Here is a 17,742-nt window from a genome sequence, read left to right on the forward strand (position 1 = left end):
ATTAATGGACCAATCAACCTCAATTAGCTTTTATAAGGAGATATTTAATGAGAATGTATAGCAAGAATTCAATAACAGTTCCTCAAAATGAGTTTCCCTCTGCACTGCCACTTATTTCTTGGGGAGAACAAAAAAGTTGTTGTAAAGCATTCCCTACCCAAAGCAACGACACCAAAAACAAAAATAAAGAAAAACATCCAACCTACCTTCTGGACCTTGTAGTCCTTTAATGCCTTCGAAGATTCCCTAGTCCCCACCCACCTAGCACAGAGTGAATGTAACTACTAAATACGAACTGTTTCTCTTTTACCCAGCAACCCTGAGGGTCATCCACTGCCAATTTGATTTTTTTTTTTTTTATTAAAGGGGCCATCCCTTGACTAACTACTTAAAGAAGCCCTTTAAGTAGAAGACTAAGTACTTAAAGAATTCAATACACTATTAAATGGGTGTATCTCACTCAAAGTGAGAATGATAGAAGACTTCAGCCTGAAAGGGCCAGGATCTCCCATTGCATCCTGGGTCATCTCCAGTGATCCTGATGAATATCAGGCCATTGGACCCAGATGGCTCGGGAGAAGAAAGTGAGGTTGGTCACCTTGCATAGCTCTCCCTCACTCAAATCAAAGTCAAGTGCAAGTCATGTCATCATCTTGATGTCATGGTCTTCTTTGAAAACAAAGGACAAACGCAACAACCTGCAGGTTTTCTACCAAGTTCTATACGCTTTTGAGTGTGTCATAGCTGTTTGGATGAGTTACTCCTTTACTTCTCTGGACTAGCTCTGAGCTGAGCTTGGTCAAGCAGGTCCCTCCTCAGGGGTATCGGCTATTCTCTTTTCTGGACTTGGATATTCCACTATTTCTGGAAGTCCAGTTGTCCTTGACTGGAAGCATGCTCATCAAGGTTTCACATAGATTGGAAGTAGGCAGAACAGTCTTCTCCTAATCAAATGACTGGGTCCTTGTAGATCAGTTATCCTATTACACATGTGAGGGGAGCACAAGCTCAGACACTGGCAGCCGGAGGAGGTCAGAAGAGAACTATTGTTCTATTTCCAGGGTGTTTGGAGGACAGTAGCCCATGTTCTGTTTTCTATCTAACTTCTCCCTTCATCCCAGGAAGAAATCCCTGCTCTAGTGTTTATCTTAATATTTTGGTAGATCTGTGATCTTGAGAACATATTCCTTGATTGATTGAACCTGGAAGACCTACGTTCAAGACTCACATTCAATACTCTGCTCTGTGGCCTTAGGCAGTTGAATAAATATTTCTATACGCCCAGGCAATGCTCTAGGACATAAAGTTGTGGAGCAGGTGCCACTGGTCTTCACTGGAAGTCTCCCATACCAATGATTTCATAGTTCTAATTTGGGGGCAGAAAGAGGTAGTGAATAAGCCACTGGACCTGGAATCATAAAGACATGGGTTCAAATCCCACCTCAAACACTTACTATATCTGTGATAGGTCAAGTCACTTAACTTTTCTGTGCCTTAGTTTTTTCTCTTCTGTATAAAAAATAATGGGATTTGATGTCTGTTCCAAATCTAAATGTATGACACTAATCATAAACTATTAATTTATGACCCTAATAATGTGAGCTCCTCCAAAATAAACTAAGATAAGAGACTCAGGAAGAGAATATGCCCAACAGTTCAAAGTAGCTAACCTTTCCTGCATCCCAAGGAGGCAAACTTCCTAGATTATTCCTGGCTTTCACAAACAGCACATGACATCAGATCTATATAAGTAAATGCAGAACGCCACTGAAACGTGTCTAATCAATTTCTGGCATTGATTTAAAAATAACATGGAGAATTTAGGTCCCCAATTCCCCAAATCATCCCATTAACTGGCTTTCTATAAAACTGATCTAAAAAAATCCTAAAATGACCAGTTGGAGAACGAAGAAAAATCATTCAATCAACCAATTGTATTGTCTGCTATAAGCCAAAGAATAGGATGCTTAAAAATTTTCACTCAGTGGAATCCCGGAGAGAAACAGCTGTAGTCTCCTGAATCTGACCACCTGCTTAGTTGTCCAGGATGATAAGATGAAAGAAAATTCTTGTACTAAGTCTACAAGATGAGAGATAAAAGCCTAAGGGCAACTCTGTAAGTTAGTGGGAGAATAGAAGGAACCATCTGAAAGATAGTTCCTCAGGTGACAAAAGATTTAGAACTTGCTTATACCAGAAGTTAGGTTTATTAGGACCTTGGACTGACTTTCTTTCACTCCTTGGAGGAAACCAAAACATCACTATTTTTTATTCTCATTCTACATTTATGAATGAAAATGCATTTATTAAAGTCTTTATTAAGGGTAAAAGAGCAGCTCAATGGATAAGTGCTAGGGAAACAAATGTAAGATACAATCCCTTTCCTCAATAATCATATACTCGAAAGGAAGATTCAATAGGTGTGGCAATCAGGAAAGAAGTATTTTGGTTGGAAAGTTATAGGAAATCTAAGTTTATGAATTTCTAGCTGCCTTATTAAGGTGTTGGGTTTTATTTAATCAGAGGTCCATACAAAAAATATTCTGATCATAAAAGTAAATTTTTATTGTTTCTTTTATTTCTTAAAATTTATTTATTTTTGTTTTATTTTATTTGACATCTTTTGTTTTTAATATCATCATGAATGTCAAAAATAATGATTTAATATCATATTTCCCTCTGTATTCCTGTACTCCAATCTTCCAAACAAGCCATCCATCAGATCAGAGTGTGAAAGAGGGGAAAAGCAGTTTATTAAAATTAACTAAAATATCAAAAAGCCAAATAGTATGTGATGTGTGCCACACCTATATCTTCTCCCCTATGGCCCCACACCTTTGTAAAGGGACAGAGTACAGCACCTTCTCATGTCTCTTCCTTGGGGCCAAACCTTTGCATTATAATTTAAAAGCATTAATTTTCAATTGTTTCATTGTTTTTCAGCTTTACTTTAAAAAAACCCCAACATGATTAGAAATCTAAATTAGAGTTAGCTTGGCATAATAGACAGAGAGTCTACTGAAAGGTCAAGGAGACCCCAGTACAAGTCCTGCCTCATTCATATCCTGGATGTGTGACCCTGGGAACCACTCACTTAACCTTTTAGTGCACCAGAAAATTCTCTAAGATTGGGAGAGAAGGCTTCTTATTATAAACTTCTTACACCTAGGAAGTCATAGGTCTGTTTAAGAAAAAACATGATGTATTAAATGTCAATACAGCTTTATATGATATAACGTGATAAGACTGATTCAGGTGCTTGGCTTAGGTACACACACTCTGTCGCGTGGCAACGTAAGAATATGATACACTATTGGAATTGGATTCAAGAAGACTTGAATTCGAACCCTGCCTCTGACACTAAATCTTGGTAAAATCCTAGGAAAGTCACTTAATGTTTTCTTGCTTCAGTTCACTCCTCTGCAAACTGAGGATAATAACACCTACCTCCCATGGTTTTGGTGAGGATAAAAATGAAATTATCTATACCATATGCATGTACTTTGCAAACCTTAAAGTGCTTCATCAACATTAAGTATTATTATTTATACATTAGGTAGCTCAGTGACCTTACTTTATATTGACTTTAACGTGCAGTAAGGGGAAAAGGAAATTCCCATTTGCTTCTCCATTCTTATTTCATATTGGTGCTCTGCCAATGATCTCCATTCTAGTCAAACTCACCTGCTAGCTATTTCCCCCATGTGATGCTCCATCTCATACCTATCTGCCTTTGTAAGAAGTTCTCCGCATCTAGGCAGCAACTTCCTTCCCTCATGTTTCTTAAAGTTCCAAGCTTCCATCAAAGCTCATCGTCTAAGTGCCAACTCCTGGAGGAGGCAAATCTCTTAGGAGGCCCCCAGTTCTTAAGTAGTTTGTGCTTTTGCCCTGGATTTTTTTTTACTAAGAAAATAACATGAACAATGAGCACAACCATATAAATGGGAAAATGTAACTTATCCCTTGGCTTCAAAGAGGGGATAAGAAAATCTACCTTTCTTTGCAGGGTGGCGGGAGTATGGATGTTGGACACAGCAGTGTTGAAGCTTCACGGAACATGAAAGAACAAATTCTGGTAGAAGGGGCTAGACATCTAGGGATGAAAAAGATCATTACTGAAATGGTTAACTATAGTGTTGATTAGAAAAGGGAGGAAGGAAGGTCAAAAGCACTTTGAGAGATTATGAGGACAGGGAACTGCGGGACTAAAGATCAAGATGAAGGCAGAGAACATTTAAGAAAATAGATGAAGGCTGTTGTAACATATGGTTTATATACCCAACTGATTTACAGCTACGTATGCTGACTAGTATGATAAAAACACTAAATCACTTATAGTTATCAATGTAGGCAACTACTCTTCATTAATCAACAGACAGAAGTATCTTCTATAATGCAAACATCAGCCCCTTTAGGGACAAACAGTTGATCTGATTCCTAAAGGTCCTAGGAAACATATCTTGTGCTGGTGCTCATGGCAACCTTCCCTCTCTGCCACCTAGAGGCCATGTATCTCACTTTGTTATGATGATTTGACAGATGTCTGTCAACCAGCATTGCCCTTGAGTGTTAAGTTTCTGAGTGTGGGGAATTCATGTGTCTGTCCTGGTTGGTACCCTGTTGGCTAGAATCTGTGGTTGGCATTTCTGGTTCTCAGTAAGGGTGTTTACAAGTTGTAACCAATTTCTGATTGTTAATCCGTTACCTAAGCTTATTATGAAAGGGAGCTATCAATCAAATCTTTAGCTTCCTTATGCCATTAGCAAGTAGCTGCCGGATGTTCACCAGATTTGGGGGACATATATGCTCACCAACATGTATCAAAATTGTTTATCATATTTGGGGGATACACAGATGTGCCATTACCAAACCTTGCACAAGTATATATCTTGTTACAGAAAACAGCTTGTAAAATAACTATTTAGTCACAAAATGGAGCCTTCAAATAACATGGAGTTACTTATGCTGCATTACCACACTTATTCCCTCTCCATCTGTTTGGTTGGTAATCATTACTACCCATCTTTCTAAGAACTTACAAACTATCCACTTGATCATAGAATTATATGTTTTGAGCTAGAAGGGACCATTGAGTCCTTTTGAGTATCAATTTCAAACCCCTTATTTTATAAATAAAGAAACTGAGGCCCAGAGAGGTTATATAACTTGCCTAAAGTTATATAGGCAATAATTAACAGAGAGAAGATTGAAATCTAGCTCCTTCATCTCCACAAAGTCCCATCTGGTGTTCTTGTTATGGAACCATACTGCCTCCCATAATGATCTCTCAAGCCTATATTGTGCAGAATCCACCTTCTTTCTCTTTTTGAACATCCAGACAACATTTGCTGAGGTCCAAATCCACAATCATATTGCACATTCTCCCTGATTTCTCAAAGATCTCTTGCAGAGACCCAGCTTGGTCATTACAATGATATAATATTCAGTTTTTCCTTCTTTCTTTTGTTTCTTCCTTCTTTGTTCCCTCCCTTCTGTTTTCTTCCTCTCTCCCTCCTTCCTTCCTTCCTTCCTTCCTTCCTTCCTTCCTTCCTTCCTTCCTTCCTTCCTTCCTTCCTTCCTTCCTTCCTTCCTTCCTTCCTTCCTTCCTTCCTTCCTTCTTTCCTTCCTTCCTTCCCCCTTCTCTCTTCCTTCTATTCTCCCTGATTGGGAAAGCATGAGTTAAATAGCATTTTCATATTCCGACCTTCTTTCTGTCACCTATGATCATTTTTTTTATCCATCCAATGCCACCAAATCCCTTTTTGTTCTGGTCTGTTCAACGGCCTTCTTCAAGCTCTTTTCATATTCTCTACAAATTTTCTTCACTGTCCCTTCTCCCCAAGCCACAGACCATTCTGGACTTTAGCCTTGCTCTTGCTGTTCTTTTCGGACTACATGCTTCTGCGTTGTGTTTGGCAGGGAATTGGTTCCCTGGTGGCATCTCTTGTTCTTTTCTTTTTAGCATATGGGCTCACTGAGCCATTCCCTGTGGAGTCACCTTGGTCTCTTTAGGCATCCCTTGTTTTAGCCCTAGTGCACTCACTAATGGTTTCCTTGGTCCTTCCCCTTAGAGATTACCTTCCATTTACTCTGTATCTATATTGTATATAACTATTTATTTGCGTGTTTCTGCCATTAGAAGGTAAGCTCCTTGAGGACTGAGACTGTTTGTCTTTCACTATATTTCTAGCCTTCAAATAGTGACTGGAACATAATAATTATTAAGCAAATGGTTTTGGACTGACTTTGAAGACTCTCAGGCTTGGACTGCCTCCCTCTTCATCTCACTTGAGCCCTTTTTGCCTTTAGAATCAGAGATTTGGGGCTCCTACCTCTTGGGGTTGATTTTTTAAAAAATCTGCTCTCCGAAAATTCTAGGTTGGGTTTATCAGACTCTCCCCAAACCAGCTTCTTTTCACTAATCAAGAATTTTAAAATACTAAGGCCCCCAATATATAGCATTATATACAGATTACAGATTATATACAGGATATATATGTGTATATTGTAATAAACATATATGTGAGCATATAAATATATACATATATGTATATATGCGTGTACATATATATATATTTATATCTGTCTATCAATGTGTATATCTATACAGGTTACAGATAAAACACCAATACTTTACCTGTGCTTTCTCACCTTCCTGGTTAATTCAACTGAGCAAAATTCAGGGAAAAAAAAAATCTTCAAGATGTAAAGAAGGAGAACATTTTATCTCCCAGCGTGGGGTTTCCTTTTTGCTATTGTTAGGAGACAGCTCCAGTCTTCTTACTGTTTCTTCCTTTCTATGAATGGACTGAAATAATCTGCCACCTTTTGGCTAAACACTTCAGGTAGCAGGTAGCCAGGAATCTTTGGGTCTCAAATCACTCAGCTGCACAAAGGCCAGACACACCTGGGGGTGTGGTTAATCTTCTAAGGCAGTATTGTGAATTATAACCCCAAAGGGACTCTTCACTTCAGTAATCTGGGAGTGATGGAAGCAGGATGACAGAAATGGGAGATAACATTCACTGAACCAGTGAGGGTGGTGAAGAAGGTTTTCTTTCCTAATGTCTCACAAGTGGCAAACCAAAAAGACATTCAAGATGAAGAAAGGCCCATGGCTATAGTGGCACCCTAGGCAGTCAAATCCTGACCGTGCCAGAGGATTTCATCAGCTTGGCTTCTCAGCTTAAGCAAATCATGACCGAAGAGAAATGATTCACCAAACGCTGCTACTTAGAGTACACAACTCTATTGTGAATTTAATCCAACATGCATTTATTGAGCACTAACTATAGAGGTTTTCAGACTGGGTGGATGCCTGCTTGCTTTTCTGTGATCACCAGATCTTTCCAAACAAGCAAGAACAATAAGCACGCAACAAACATTTTTTGAACACTTTCTGTTTGGCAGGTAGCAATATATATATATATACATATATGGTACCTACAAAGTAGAAGAAGATAATCATAGAGAGGAAGGCTGTCAGAGGAGTGTGAAACAATGGCCAAAATTATTGGGTTTTTTAAGGACAGTTTCTGCATAGATATATCCCAGTATTTACTCATTTATCTATCTATCATCTATCTATCATCTATCTGTCTACCTATCTATCAATTATCTGCCTATCTACCCATCCATCTATTTATTTATTCCTTTGAGATTGGTTCTCCCTTTCTCATGGCATTTGGAATTACAGCAGTCACTTATTATCTCCCAATTCCACCTCTGATCTGCATGAGAACTTGGTCTTACTCCATTTCTGAACTGGGTCAGTTTGCACCTCTTTAGTCACCTGGTAGTTCCCCACTCCTTGGGGCTCCCCATATTGGTTCTGGACATAGTATAGATATCTGACTGTTAGCTCACTGCAAATCGGAACTCAAGGTCAAGCGATTCACCAGCCTTGACTTAATCACTACTCTTGGTCAGTCACACTTGTCAATTAGAAAAAGAAAACAACTCCAAATCAAAATCAACAAAAATGATACTAGCATGTGGAATTCATCAATTACATTTAAATTTATTTAATTAATTTAAATTATACTTTAAAATTTGTCCTTAATCTTTAAAAGGGAGAAATAGTAGTCCACTGTGTACAGAAATATATAATTGATTTGAAGAGAAAAACCACTGGAGCTGCTGAATCTAGTATAAGCAAAGAAAGTAGAGATAATTTAGGCAGCAAAAGTACAGAAACAAAAATAAAAAGCTGAAATTGAAAAAAAGAGCTTCTGCTATGTTTATCACTAGTATTCACAAGTACTCTTATTGATGCTGTTTTCCTTGTTCAAATATATTATCTACATATACCATGAAACTGAATAACTTCAAGTGTCTAGTTGAAAGAGTAAATGCAGAATATATTGACAAGTTAAAAGAATTTTCCAGAGAAAATTAGATGTTTTTAATTAGCAAAAGAAACATTTCCCCCCAAATCTATGTGTGTAACATAAAAAAAAACCCAACTATTACCCCATTTAAGGTGTTTATAAAATTATTAAATGTAAAAAAAAAAGCCTCATTTTGCAGAAGAAATGGTGATTGTACCTATAGCTGGTAATGCCTGGGGAGTCAGATCAAGCAGGTTAGAAGGGTTTCGTTTGCACATTGATTGAAAGCAGTACTGTCCTAATGGCTGAAGATTTCTGTGGACACTGAATTGGGAAAGTAAAATCTTCTAATTTGGTATTGTAAATGCATAAAGCAAAAGAGTCAAAAATGCCCATTTTGATTACATCTATCTATCTATCTATCTGTCTGTCTGTCTGTCTGTCTGTCTGTCTATCATCTATCTTTATATATGCATGTATATATGTATGTGTATATATATCTTTATGTATATGTATGTTGTATATCTTTCTATGTACATAAAGACATAGTGTTGAAACAAGTAGTATTGAATATTTGCTACTTTGCAAATCTGTCAATGGCAATGCCATAACCTAAAAAAATTCAATATAATTGGTTTATTTTAAAATGAAAATAACATATGTGGGCAAATTATATTGGATTTTGTCCTTAAGGAGGTCAATCAAATGAAAGTTTACAACACTGTTAAAAATATGGTCCCTCATACTTGGATCTGAATCAGTAAATAGAATATTAATGCTTTGTATTTTTTCAAATTGTTACAAAAAATAATCTACTTTATTATTTTTATGCAGTCCATTAAAAGGAAGGCTCACTATAAAAGTATGTGGTGACTTGGAAGCAGAATTTAGGACATTGCTGAATTACTGCAAACATGATGGTTTTCTTTTCAGAAAGTATTTCAAAGGGTATTTGAGCTTTAAAAAAGTGACAACAGGGATTAAAATGAAATATGAAACAAATTTAGTCTATAATCAAAATTTCCTCCTGGAGCATTTGGATTTGGTGGAATTTTTAAAAGTACATACACTAAATGAATCACTGTCATCTTAACAGATTCTTACTTTAATTCACAAAGATGCATTTATGAAAAATTAGAACTGTGAATAATAAATATAAAAATATAATTTTGGTGCCTTTCCTAATTTAAATAAAAACTTCTGCCAGTGAAATTGAAGCAATAAAGATCTGACAGTCTTAGAAAAAAACAATTTTCATATCAATTGAAAAATCTAAATATTTCTAAATATAAATTGATAAAGCATCCATTTGCCATGGATAAAAAAAGAGATCCATTTGTTCTTAGCTAATGGGATTTGTTTTGTGATAGTAGATTTAAAAAGAGTATTTGAACATGAAATGCTATTAGGTTTTAGATGTTGACTAAAATAATTCTTTGGTTTAATCCAACAGTGGACACAAACTTGCTGCCATTTGCAATATCTTATTTGTGTGGAATGGAGTTTTCTACTGCGGGTGTTATGATAACTAATTATTGATGTTGACTAGTGATTGAAAAATTATGAATAGCAATATCATTCATGGCATCTTCATATTGTTTGCTGTAAAAACATTTTAAGGGATCTCATCCATAAATAAATGCCTGTGAATGTTATATGATTTTTTATTGTATGTTTAAGATTTGTTTGTTGTTATTAAAACTTTAATAAATTCTTCCTTTTATTTGAACAAATTACAAGCTAAGAAAATATTTACAGAGAACCCTTTAGGATAAATAAAGAAGGGAAGGACAATTATTTTGTTAAAAAAGTAGTGTTTTAATAAGAATATATATGCAGAACCCATATAAGATTGCATGCCGTCTCAGGTGGGAGGGTAGAGGGAGGAGTAGAAAATTTAAAACTTATGGAAGTGATTGTTGAAAACTGAAAACAAAGAAGTTAATTTTTTAAAAAGTGGGGTTTTCCAACATAAAGTTTATATGCTTTTTTAGGAAGTTTTTTTCTTTATTAATATAATATGTGAATATTTCACAATTAAGGAAGTTATCCATCAGGTTATTGACAAGCATTTATTAAGGGCCTTACTATGTGCCTCCCATTCTGTTAGACACTGGGGATATAAAGTCAAAAACAAGGTGTTTACATCTTGCGGATGGAAAACAATGAGTAAATGTACAAGTGTATACAAAATATAAATGGGACAGCTAAGTGGAGCAGCGCGTAAAGTTTTAGGCCTGTGTTAGCAAGACTCTTCTTGAGTTGAAATCTGGCCTCAGACATTTACTAGCTAGGCGACCCTGGACAACCCTATTTGCCTCAGTTTCCTCATCTGTAAAATGATCCAGAAAAGGAAAAGGCAAACCATTCCAGTATCTTTGCCAAGAAAACCCCAAGGAGTTGGATACAACTGAAAAACATACAGACTGACAAGCAACATTAATGGAAAAGACAGTATCCACTAAGTAAGAAGTACCTACAAAGGGAAACGTAGTCCCTGCCCTCGAGGCTCTTATATCTGTCTTCACAGAAGAAACATATTCTATTTTTACCTGTCTCTCATGAGTCCTATGTTCAGATGGTTGGGACATTGGACAGGGACATGAAAAATGGGCAAATACAGAGAAAACAAACTAACAAGAAAGACATTGAACTTCTTTAAAAAAAAGTAATTTTGAAAGCCACTTCTCCATCAATTATACCCCTTTTGCATAGAAACATTGTGGAGAGATGGTCTGATCTAGGAAGATTCAATTTGCATTTTTTTCCTTGCCTTCATGGAAATGAAAGAATTCAAAGCTAGTAAATGAGAAGGTGTAAAATGAGTGATCTAGACCAGATTCTTGGGTGAATGGAGCAGAAAAAAAACCATGAAGTTCAGTGATTACAGTTGTGCCTCCATTCCAATATTTTTTAGGTTGTGTTGAAGAGAATGGGTCTTTTTATTAATCATTTTGGTTAAATAATTTGAAAAGAGAAAATGATTCAGACTTCTAGATTAAGGTGAGTTCTTCCAAAACTACCACAAAATCCAGGAAATTTATTTTCTTTAGGAAAATCTCCCAAGGGTCAGGCTTGGGTTTCCCTGGTCTAATTCAGTATGATTTTCTTACTGCGTATCAGGTAGAATGGTAGGGTCCTACAAAAATAGCAGATTGGATCTTTAGGAAGCTGCTACTACTTTTCTCCTCAGGGAAGGACAGGGATTAGAGGATTTCTGATGCTATCACTCAGAGGTTCTCACTGGTTGCTCCCATTAAATATCTACTTCAGAGGTGGGGAGCCTGCAGCCTCAAGGCCATTTGTGGGCTTCTAGGGCCTTGGGTGTGACCTTTATACTGCCTCCAAGTTTTACAGAACAAATTCTTTTTTTAAGGGGAATTGTTCTATGAGGTTTGGATTCAGTCAAAGGGCTGCACTTGAGGACCTAGAGGACCACATGTGGCCTCAAGGCCACAGATTTCTCACCTCTGATCTAGTTGATATGGATTAGCTAGCCAGAGTTAATTAAGCTTTAGTTAATGAGGAGTATTTATCAAGGTGCTATAGTGGGAAGAGTTAGTCCAAGAAACAAAGAAATAAACACACCCCTAGAAGTCTGATACATACTCTACCACAAGTCCATATAAAATCCAGGGAAAAGTGAACTCAAGCCTAGACAGTACATTTGGTGAAGGGGGTCACTTAGCTCCTTGGTTGAATGGAATCCTTCCCTCCTTTCCTGAGGTCCCTATGAAGTTTCCCTGAGTTATGGGGAGCTCTTGCCAGACTGAAATAAAGGCCATCCTGAATTCTTGAAGTTGCCTTTTTTCATTGCTTCATTCATCCTCTCTCAGCTGAATGCATTTTTGATGACTGGTCACCTCTTGGATTGGATGGTGGGGGGACAAATGGGACTCTCCCTCTGGGCTCACTCTTTGCCCTACCTTTGCTTTCCCTTGTTTATAACTTTGAGTCTGTCTCTTTAAAGTGCTCCCAAAGCTTCTTGTCCCACAGATTTAGTAGCTCTGTGCATCTACAATTCGCTTAACCTCTCTCTGCCTTTCTCTTCTCATCTGTAAAGTGAGGGACTTGGTGTCCTTCATAAAATGATTGGACATTCTGACCTCTAAGGCCTCCTATAGGTCTAAAACTGTGATTTTATTATTCTTTTCTTACTTTTCATGGTTGACTTTTCCCTAAAGCACTGCCTCTCAAAAAAAAAAAAAAAGACATAGAACTAAGGGATGTGCTTAAAAGAGTCCCTGGAAAAGATGACACCCAAACTAACAGCTGGTTGTCTGTAACTTATTTTTAAAGATCTTCAGGAGAGAAGATTGTAAAGATCCTTTTTCTGCAGCACATTCCATTGCTTAACAGTTTTCATGAGAATAAATACAGTTGGAAAGCTTTGGAAAGGCAACATTTCTGCTACTAATGAATTGTTGGCACAAAATAGTTTGTTCTCCCAGGATTTTAACTACCTCCTGTAGGACACCTACCCCACTTATACAAGGTAGAAAAGGAGCAAAGGCTGCAGCACATGTCTTGCTTGAGAGTTGTCAACTTGAAAATCTAACTCCAGATCAAATTAAAAATAAGACTTTATAAAACAGCCAAAGCTTGACTTATCATTGTTTAAGGCCAGTGTGCCAGCCTCTTTTTAGGTGAGGGTGTAATCAACTGCCCTCTTTCTTATAATTTATTTTAAAATTCAGTATCTAAAATGACCACATCAGACATGATCATGTAAGATGGTGGTAGCTTTTGAGAAGGCTCAACTATATTTATAATGGAAATCTGGAGATGTAAGCAATTACCTAGATATCTGATCAATATAGAACGCCAGTTGGGCTATTTCAAGACCAAGATTATTTGATTAAAACATAGGAAATTAACAAATGTATATTGGGTGCCTATTTTGTGCCCCAATGGCAGGAATTTTTCTGCAAATAATCGCGATTGCTTCTCCAATGGCCACCTCCATTTAGCTTCTTTAAAAACTGTTTTGCAGTATCCAACCTTAAACTATATTAGAAGGTGAGAGCATTGTTGAAATGTAAAATGGATAATTTTTATTATTTTAGATGAAGAATTTTGTGTATAAAGAAACCCAAAGTAGCTCAAATAGAAGGAATGCAGAAAATTAGGGAAAAACTTTCATAGCCAATCTATCAGATAGGATGTGATTGTGTTGGAATACTGCTGTGTGTAGGAAATGAGGAGCTGGTTGATTTAGAAAAAAAACATGGAAAAACTTGGGCTTATGGAGGAAGATGCTATCCACCCTCAGAGAAAGAGATGATAAATGGAAATATGCATAGTATGGTCTTACATATTTGAGTATGAGTGTATATGTGCATGTATATGTATATGTGTATATATATGCATGTATATATGTATGCATATGTGTATGTATATGCATGTATATGTGTATGTATACATATGCAAATGTGTATGTGTATATACATGGACACACATATATGTATAAATGTATGTATGTATATGTGTGTACATATGTTTAATTATAGCCTTCAATAGGGGGAGGGAAAAATAAATTTAAAAGTACAGAGCAAAGAACAAAGGAAAAACTTCAAAGGAGCAAACAGAAGCTGCTCAGCTTTGAAAACCATGAATAGTATTTATTATATTGGGTTTTTGATATGGACATTGTTTTATGTTGAATCCTCTCCTGTTCTGCTGTGTGTAGGGCAATGTTTTATTTTTTTCTTTTCTCAATTTATATTTAAGTTTAAAATGAATTTAAAAATTAATTTTTTTAATCCAAAAAAATTGCATATTTTGTTTTAGTTTAAATACTATCATCAGAACCGTCGAGTGATCTCTTTACACACAGATCACGGAAAGACAGCATGGCATCAGTAGATTGAGCACTGGACCTGCACTCAGGAAGACCTAGACTCAAATCCCACTTCAAACTGCACAACCCTCGGGGAGTCATTTAAGCTTCCTTTGCCTTAGCTCCTTCCATTGAAAATGAGAGAGGTGGACCAGCTGTCCTCTGTCTCTTCCAGCTTTAAATCTATGATCTTTTGAATCTTTTTCTTCATTTACAGACAATTGCAAATGCTTGGCACACACCCACACACACACACACACATTTTCTGTGTCTCAGAGCCTTCCCATATGAAGTGGGGAAAATGATCAGAAAAGAAACCCATACAAAGCTGTAAATTTAAATATATATATATACATATATATAAATAATATGTGATCATATAGAAATATAATAAAATTTTATGTATACATATATATTAAAATAAATTGTGCTCACTGCTTTAGCTTCTTGTTTGGTGTGTGATGACAGCTTTGGCTAGAGTAACCACTCTCCTGGCCTGGGCCGTAGCTACCTTCTTGCCAGGACTGCTTTCTTGGCAGGTGTGGTGGCAACCAATGCATATTTTAGCTGGTGCTACCTTGTTTGCTGATGTAGCCACAGCTTTCCTGTCCTTCTTCTGAGGGATCATCACCTCTTCTCCACTGCTTTCTCCTTCATCTTCTGACAGGTCCTCATCATTTGTAGGAGGAGCCCTTTTCTTTGCCTCACCTTAATTTTTAGAACCCTTTTTTTGCTTCACCATAGCGGTTGCATGACTCAGGGACATAGGGGACAGATCCATTAGTAGAGGCATAGGCAATTTCTGTGGTAGCAGAGAGAGCAGTGAGTAGAGCCACCCTTTAGGGAACAAGCCTTTGATGGTGGAGATAGAGACGAGACATTCAAGCATGTTTAAGAAAATACTACTCCATGAATTATTTCATTTCATAATCAGAACAGGTCTGCAAGGTAGGTACGTCAGATATTTACTATTAGTCTTTTGCAAAAGAGGAAACTGAGCTACAGAGGTTTGGAGTGATTTGTCTAAGGTTTTACATTAATGAAGATACCATTCTAGTATGGTATAATGGCCATGAGGGTACTTTAATCTTGTTTAACAAAATGTCCACAAAATAATATGCTAGATCTCATGTCCTCGCCTATATTTTGTGGCACTCTATTAGAAAAATTCATATCAAAAGGCATCTTATTAGCTCTTAGCAATGATTTGCACCCTCTGCTTTGAAATGAAATATTCAAATTCATTTTGTCATTTCAAAAACCACATTCTTTTTCTATTTATCCATAGTGAAAATCTCTTTTCTAATACTTCTTATAATTTTATCTTGTAATTCTTTCCGTTTTGAAAGTTCAGATTACATTCCTTTACTTCAAGAAATGTAAAAAATATAAACTTCAAGCAAAAAAAAAAAAGCCTTCCTAGGTTAGGAAACTTTGGAAAATCCATATTGTTTTAGCTCATATGCAGAAATTCCAATAGGTTTCTTGGTGAAGTTATAGATCAAGAATTAAGGTCCCTGAGGAAGGAGACTTTGGGGGCTGAATCTTTTTAGTTGGCAGTTAGGACTCACTAAAGATTATTGGTTTATAAGTGAAAAAAGTCATCTCAAACATGAGAGTTTGGTAATTCAGAGTGATGTTTACAACTGCACTGAAAATGACAGCTCTCAAAACATTGGGTATATTCCTGAGACTGTTCATGTATGACTTTGACAGCATGCCAGTAGTAATTCTTACAATAAAAGTGGATGCAATTTATTAAGGTCCCAAAATGGAACGATTTGTTTGATATTCTTCAGGAGAAAATATATCTTCGTTGTTGATTATTTCTGTTTATTGCAAATTGAAACAAAGACATCGTCATTGGGCAAATGGTCCCCACACCTGTTCGATAGATCCTCCTTGTATTAATGTCAGGCCAACAGGATAACAGCAATTCTTTACAGGAGTGACTGCAAATAAGCCAACTTTGCATGAGAGGTGGATTTCAGTTTCCCTGGGTTTCAGCCATAGGGGTTACTCATGTGTGATTGATTGCCTGGGTGAGTAATACCAGTTGGCAGACATTAGTAACACTTTGTCTCACTTTTTATACAGTTGTTAGCTTTTCTATGTTTAGCTTGTTTTCATATTTTAATAAGAATTCTGAAGCTGTATATATATATAATATATACACATATACATATATTCAGCATTAGGTTGAAACTTGACACTTTTGATGTGGAGATAATTTATAGCTTCATCTGTATTTGACATAACGACAAGACACTTTCAGCATATGGAATTATGCTCGTAAAGTTTAACCTTATTGCATTCCTTTTCCAGCCATTTACATTTTCTACACATTTTTACATGAATTTTAAACATTTTGGTTCGGTATTCCTCCTGCTGTTGGCATGAAGTTGTGTAAGATGTGGGCAGAAGATGAGAAAATGGGGGATAAATGGTGTTTTTGTTTTCCTATCAGTTGACCAACCAAGCTTTATTTTGCTTTTGAAACTGATAGATGAGGTACTATAGTCTGAAATCCGTTGTGATTTCCCCAGCCACATGAGTTTGAAGAATATTGTTCCTCTCCACTAAACAATCTGATGAGGTGTTGGAAAGATGTGGGTCCTTCCAGCATTTTGCAAGGTGTGCTTGCTCCCTCTTGGGAACTGGAATGTGTCCACTAGACCCGACATTCAGAATGTATAAGCCTCAGACAAAGGTGTGATAGAAATGTGAACATGCACTCACAGGAACCAAGGCAGCTGAGTAACACTGAGTGAGTATTGTTTTAGGTTGACTTTATCTTAACCCAAGTGTTGAGTTTTGCAGTTTCAGCAGAGAGGTGAGAAAATGGGTAAGCGAAGCCTTTAATGCCCAGGCTTATTATACAGGCTTACTTTGAAACTACAATTGTTTCAATCCATAAACAAGAGGCATTTATTGAAAAATATTATGCTGACAACCAGGTGCTAGGTTCCAAGGATGTATAACAAAGTGAAGAATGGTCCCTACCCAAATGAAGCTTCCATTCTCCTGATGAGTTACTAAATCAGATTGATTGCTCAGTCAAGGATCCCCAACCATGTTTGGAGGACAGATTTAATTCCTAGCATGTATGAAAAGGAATCATAAACCATCCCAATGGTCTGAGGAAGGAGGACATAGACAGTGCTATTCATTGTTCAGTCAATCAGTCAAGAAACGTTTATTATGGGATGTTTGGGGAGGAATAGCACCTCTGATGTGAGGGCTTGTTTTTCATTCACTTTTGGTATACACCTGGCACTCAACTCTCACCTGTGGCTCCAAGAAGCTGTGGTATGCGCAATGGCCACACCCTGGGAAAAACCATTTCTGCAGACGAGCTGAATCAGGTTGAGGGTAACTGACAGGCCTCGAACCCATCAGTGAATTAGGGGATGTCTACCCCAGGCATGTGAAGGCTTCCCTTGGCAGAATGGGCAGATGAGATCAACTTGTTCCAACAGCTGTGCAGGCAGCTAAAGCAGGCACTGTGGAATGCTTATGGCTTTGTCAGGTATCAAAGATTCCAAGGTCATCCACTGCATCCCAGGTAATCAT

This window comes from Notamacropus eugenii, chromosome 3 (assembly GCF_028372415.1).
Source record: "Notamacropus eugenii isolate mMacEug1 chromosome 3, mMacEug1.pri_v2, whole genome shotgun sequence".
In the NCBI taxonomy this organism is placed as follows: domain Eukaryota; kingdom Metazoa; phylum Chordata; class Mammalia; order Diprotodontia; family Macropodidae; genus Notamacropus; species Notamacropus eugenii.